The sequence below is a fragment of the Quercus suber genome, unplaced genomic scaffold (assembly GCF_002906115.3).
Source record: "Quercus suber isolate HL8 unplaced genomic scaffold, Cork oak 2.0 scaffold_91, whole genome shotgun sequence".
In the NCBI taxonomy this organism is placed as follows: domain Eukaryota; kingdom Viridiplantae; phylum Streptophyta; class Magnoliopsida; order Fagales; family Fagaceae; genus Quercus; species Quercus suber.
In genome coordinates this window covers 336,702-342,173 of record NW_027069556.1, presented here as the reverse complement: position 1 = coordinate 342,173, position 5,472 = coordinate 336,702, and the positions used below count along the sequence as shown (strand labels likewise).

General features: G+C 30.9%; 1 non-coding gene across 1 annotated transcript; it reads right to left on the bottom strand.

Annotated features, from left to right (window-relative positions):
• Positions 1-5,390: 5,390 nt before the first annotated feature.
• Positions 5,391-5,472, bottom strand: TRNAS-UGA (transfer RNA serine (anticodon UGA)). The gene has a single exon. It is a non-coding gene; the product is annotated as a tRNA-Ser (tRNA).

The following is a 5,472-nucleotide window of genomic DNA, read 5'->3' as shown; positions in this document are numbered from 1 at the left end:
GCCATCAATCAAATGTTTAAATTTCGAGTTTTTGTAGTCTAAAATTATACATAAAAAATAAGTTTATGGATCAAATAATAAATAACATTTGATTGACATCAAATTTGGCATGTGTTTTAAGAACATAAAGAACATGCAATGGTTAGATTTTCAAAATATGTAGTCATATTAATTTGTTTAGTGAAAGTTGTATCCTTAGCCTACAACTAAATTTGTAGCCAAAGTTTTTCCTTCAACTTTGGTTCCTTTAACAATATATAAGGTCACAAACAAAAATAAAAGGCCAAGGAAAATTTTTATTTAACTAATATTTTGAAAGAGATGTAGCTTGCAACATTGATAATGAGACTATCATACAAAGATTTCAAAATAAGAAAATTCGTAGAAGAGAATTGTAAAACTTTATGTATTTGCGTGTTTTTTTTTTTTGTCAATATATGAAGTTCTCATTTTATTTGATTTTATATAATTTAAATTTCTTAATGACCATTCTGGAAAAAATTCCTAGAATCGCCACTAGAACTAGTAACAACTTGCTACCTTGGTTTTGTTATGAAATTGTTGTACTCATAGCACTGCTCTTTTATACATGGAACTTTAACTTTGTATAGTAAAAAGGAAATTGTCATAAAATTTAATTTAGTGTAAATCATAGATGATTTTCAGGATTAAAAAAACTCTGAGTTCTATTTTAATGATTGAATAGAAATATATTAAGAAACGATTATTTTATATCTTTTCATTTATTTATATTTTGTTATTATATACTATTGTTAAGAAAATACGAGGTGTTAAATGGCCCCAAATATTAGGACACATTTTGTTTTAGAGGAAACGAGTGTAGACTTTATTTATACAGAATCATATTGTACAATAGGAAAGAGAAACAAGGGACATTCTTCTAACTGAAAAATGTCCTCCTCATTCTCTTTTGTAAACTAGTGGAGGGTAGAGCACCATGATTACATCGTAAAGGTATGCTAACAAACAAAAAAAAAAAACAAAAAAAACAAAATCAAAACTATCACAAATAAAATTGATGTTTTCTAAAATCCAAGCTACTTCAAGAGAATAGATCCTATCAGATTTCAGGAGATAAACAGCTTAGCAAAATTACTTTAAAGAAGGAGGTGCTTTTGATAAAATTGTAAGTCCATCCACATCACATAAGCAGCAATCTTGCACCAAATAAATTTTGGAATGGGGAAATAAATCTAGCCACTCATGATTATTTAACCCACATCCAATATTGCATAAACTAGATTCCCTTCAAACCTTCTATTACACCACGTAAATTTTGAAGCATTAAAACCCAAGTCCAATAGAGAACAATCATCCACCGCTCTAATAACTCAACAATCTGGTTTGGAAGCTTAAAACCTCTAACCCAATATTGATCAGGGTGTAGTAGTTCACTCAAGTCACCAAGGAGAAGTCATGGAAGAGTGTAGGAAGCTTGTAAATGACGTAATAACTCCCAAGATTGTTGACTCACCATATTCGATTAGTTAATGCGATTAGTTAAGCACTGTCATGCATTGCATTTGCATTGTTCATTTAGCATAATATGTGCTTTTTTTGTTTTTGGTCATATAGTTTTTAAAACCAAAAAGATTTTTGTGTTTTGTATTTCACATCTTGGATTTATAATCAAGGATTGGCCATTTTATCTTCACATAACAAGTTTATGTACCTTGTTTAGCTTTGATGAGTTTATCTATTGCACTTTACTAGCTGAAGCTTTGTAGTGCATGTTGTGTAGGAAAGATGTTTATGGTTTTTGATCACTTTGTCTTGATCTTGAAGTCACATATCTTTGACTGTCGGACTTGAACCTTTTGAGAAAGGCATAAATAACCATCTTACCACTATTCACTAGCCAATCATGAACACCTTAGTACATATCGTAAGATTCTATACTCGAGAAAGTGTAGCACATGCACAAAAAGAACATAAGATGTAGCCTCGGTTTAATTGGTTAATGCTTAAAATTGGTGTGTACTATTAGGCTTGATTTCAAATCACATAATTAAAATTGGTGTATACATTATCCTGGCTTTTAAATAAGTTTCTGAATAAATTAAAATTGGCGTGTATATTATGAGGCAAAATTCAAGAAACTTATATGATTGCAAGCTTATGTTCTAGGAGATGTGGGAGTTATATGATGTAACTCTTTAGGTGATAATCTCTTTAAAATTCTATGTGATGAATTTTGTAGACTTTGTGATTGATTGCTATTCACATATCACCTTACATGTATCTCAAATTTTTGCTAGTTGCACACACTACACAAGTTACTCTTTACTAAACTTGGTACATTATATTGTGTGTGTTTTTGTTGTGGCCATCCAAGATTAAAAGTTCCTTGATTTTAATGCAAAATATGTTTAATGTTTGCGCTTTGAGAACAAATTGATTGAAAATCTTGATTTTGGAAGATCTGGGTTGAATTCAAGTGTTTTTGAAAAACTTTTCATCTCATACTCATGCATTTTTTTTATAAAACAATGTGCTTTGAGGAGTTTCTGCATTAAAATGCTCTGTTTTTCAAAAATCTGATTTTTCCAGACTTTCAATCGATCGAACCTGTTTTTCGATCAATCGAAATTGCGATTAAAATTTTTTGTTTGAGTCTGCCTGACTTGATTGATGTTCTACCGATTCTTGATCGATCGCAACTGAAAAATTTTTAGTTTCTATGTTTTTGACCAAATTTTTTTTTTCATGCATCATTTGTGTTTAGGATTCACATGCATTGCATTATTTTTGTATCCATCTTGCAGTTTTGCAGTCATATCTCTCATTGTTTTCACACATAACATGCATACACTTTGCTACATTGGGTACTCAACTTGATCAAAAAATTGATTGATTAATTTTTGAGCTATGTACTTTCTAGTATATGCCTTTTTTTTATGTGTGAATTGTAGAAATATTTTTCTTAAGATATATGATGGATAATCAATGTGCAAATATTTTCTCTACTCATGCAACTGTTTATGGGTCACATAGTGCCATGTTTGTATTTTATTGAAAGAGAGAATATTTTTTCTTCATGTATATCTTCAACTTAGTTTTTTTTTTTTTTTTTTTTTTAAACTTGGTTTGTATCTTTTTATTTATCCCCACCCCCTTTTTGTATATCTTCAACTTAGTTTTTTTTTTTTTTTTTTTTTTTAAACTTGGTTTGTATCTTTTTATTTATCCCCACCCCCTTTATTTTTCCCCAAAACTATTTTTTTCCAAAACTTGTTTTGTTTTTCCTATTTTTATAGGGGGAGAAATTTTTTTTAAGCTTTATGGTTCTTAGGGGGAGTTGTTGCTCTTCATAAGGGGAGTTGTCTCTATTTTCTCTTACTCTGTTGGGTATGTTTTCTGTCTACCTTCTGATTAGGTAGTCTTTGTCAATACGTGACAAAAAGGGGTAGATTTAGATGAAGTGTGAAAAATACAAGAATGTTATGTTTATGGGGAGTTAACATTGTTTTTTATGTATCTAACTTAGGGGGAGAGTTAGTTTGCATATTTGTTGATTTATTGTTTTCTGTCACACATGCGTTTATGCGTTTTGTTTAGTGTTTCAGGAAAATATATAGGTTGATTCAATTGAGTTGTTGTCTACACTTGCAACTGATAGATAGTAGTTAGGTTGAATTTGTTGTAATGAGCATTTTATTGTATTGGGTTGTTCTTGTATTTGAGCATTTCATTTTGTATGAAAGTTTTGTCACAAATTGCCAAATGGGGAGTTTGTTAGGTTCTAAATGTTTAGAACAATTGGCAAATCGTGAACACAAACTTGTCTAGATATAAATTTTAGAGTCTATAGGTTTTATTAGACACTGCTCAAGGTGATTCAAGTCAAGATTCAAGAACATGCAAGTTGCAAGAAGAAGACTTCATATTCTGCTTGGTTCGATCAATCGAAGAACAGGCTCGATCAATCGAAAATTGTATCTGCAGAATTTTAAGTCGGCCTAAACAGCAGCTTAAGCCCATTAAGGATTAGGGTTTTAAATCTACTTCTCCCACTATATAAAGAAAACCCTAAGCCACGTTTTTGAGACTGAAGAAAGAAAGATTAGAATGCCTCTTGTGCCTCTTTTGGTTTTAGGGTTTTGTACCCAAACCTCTCTAAAGTCTTGGTTGCTTGAGAGTTGTATTGTTGCTTATATTTTTTGTTTTTTGTAAATCTCTTGTGAGATCTAGAGTAGCTTTTTTTTACACAAAACTTAGGGTTTTCAAGGAGGAGATATTATCTACACCTTGATGATCAACTTAGTTGCTACCATTGAAGCCTAAAGAAAAACAAGTGTGGGTGCTTGTATCTGGTAGTGAATCCAAGAAAGAAGAAGTCCATGGTCTCGGAGTTTGCACCTGGTCGTGTTAGTAAGTTCTACTGGTGGGTAGTAATAAAAAGTCGAGCGTGGGGGCTTGTAAGTCTTATTGTATGAACTTCGATTCTTTCAAGATAGTGGATTCAAGTTTACCTTGAGGATAGCTAGGTTAAATCCTCCCCAGGTTTTTTATCAGTTTGGTTTTCCTAGGTCATCATATCTTTGTGTTATTTATATTTCCGTTGCTATATACTTGATATGATTATTTGATTGTGATAACCTAGATTTGTATAATTTGACTAAATTAATTACTTGGCTAATTAACTAGGTTAATTTGGTTGTGTTAAAGGGTCTAAAAACTTTTCAATTGATTCTAATTTGAACCTACCACTAAAATTATATCTACACTTCCAATAACAACAAGTAACAACTTGCCACATAGAATTTGTTGTGAAAATATTGTAGACATGACATTTCTCTAAAATTTACGTCACATTTAAAATTTAAAATAGATTCTCCATATTCCCCACTTCTGGGGCTAAGATAACTACTTATTAATACAAAGGCAAAAAAAAAAAAAAAAAAATACTGAATTCGCGTAGTCTACCACAACACGCATTAATCATAATAAGTCTAAAAAACTTAAATAATTGGTTAAAATAAGTAAAATAATAAATTTTTAAAAAAAACTATGTCAGGCACAAACTATTGATGTCACAGATTCTTATTAGTTCTTATCTAAATCTACCACAAATATCACTTTTTTACTTGTCAATAACTATCCACCACAACAGCGGTTTGTGGAAAAAGTTTGCAAAATAGTTCGTACCTTTAGTATTTTACTTATATTACATTTTAAATTTAAAATAGTTTCTCTATATTCTTAAAATTTATGTCACATTTAAAATTTAAAATAGATTCTTCATATTCCCTACCTTTGGGGCTAAGAATCCTAAGATAACTACTTATTCTTATTACTACAAAGGTTAAAAAAAAAAAAAAAATTACTGATTTTGAGTTGTCTTCCGCAATACCCTGGGGGAAAAAAAACGTCGACAGCAGGGTTCGAACCTGCGCGGGCGAAGCCCAACAGATTTCAAGTCTGTCTCCTTAACCACTCGGACATATCGAC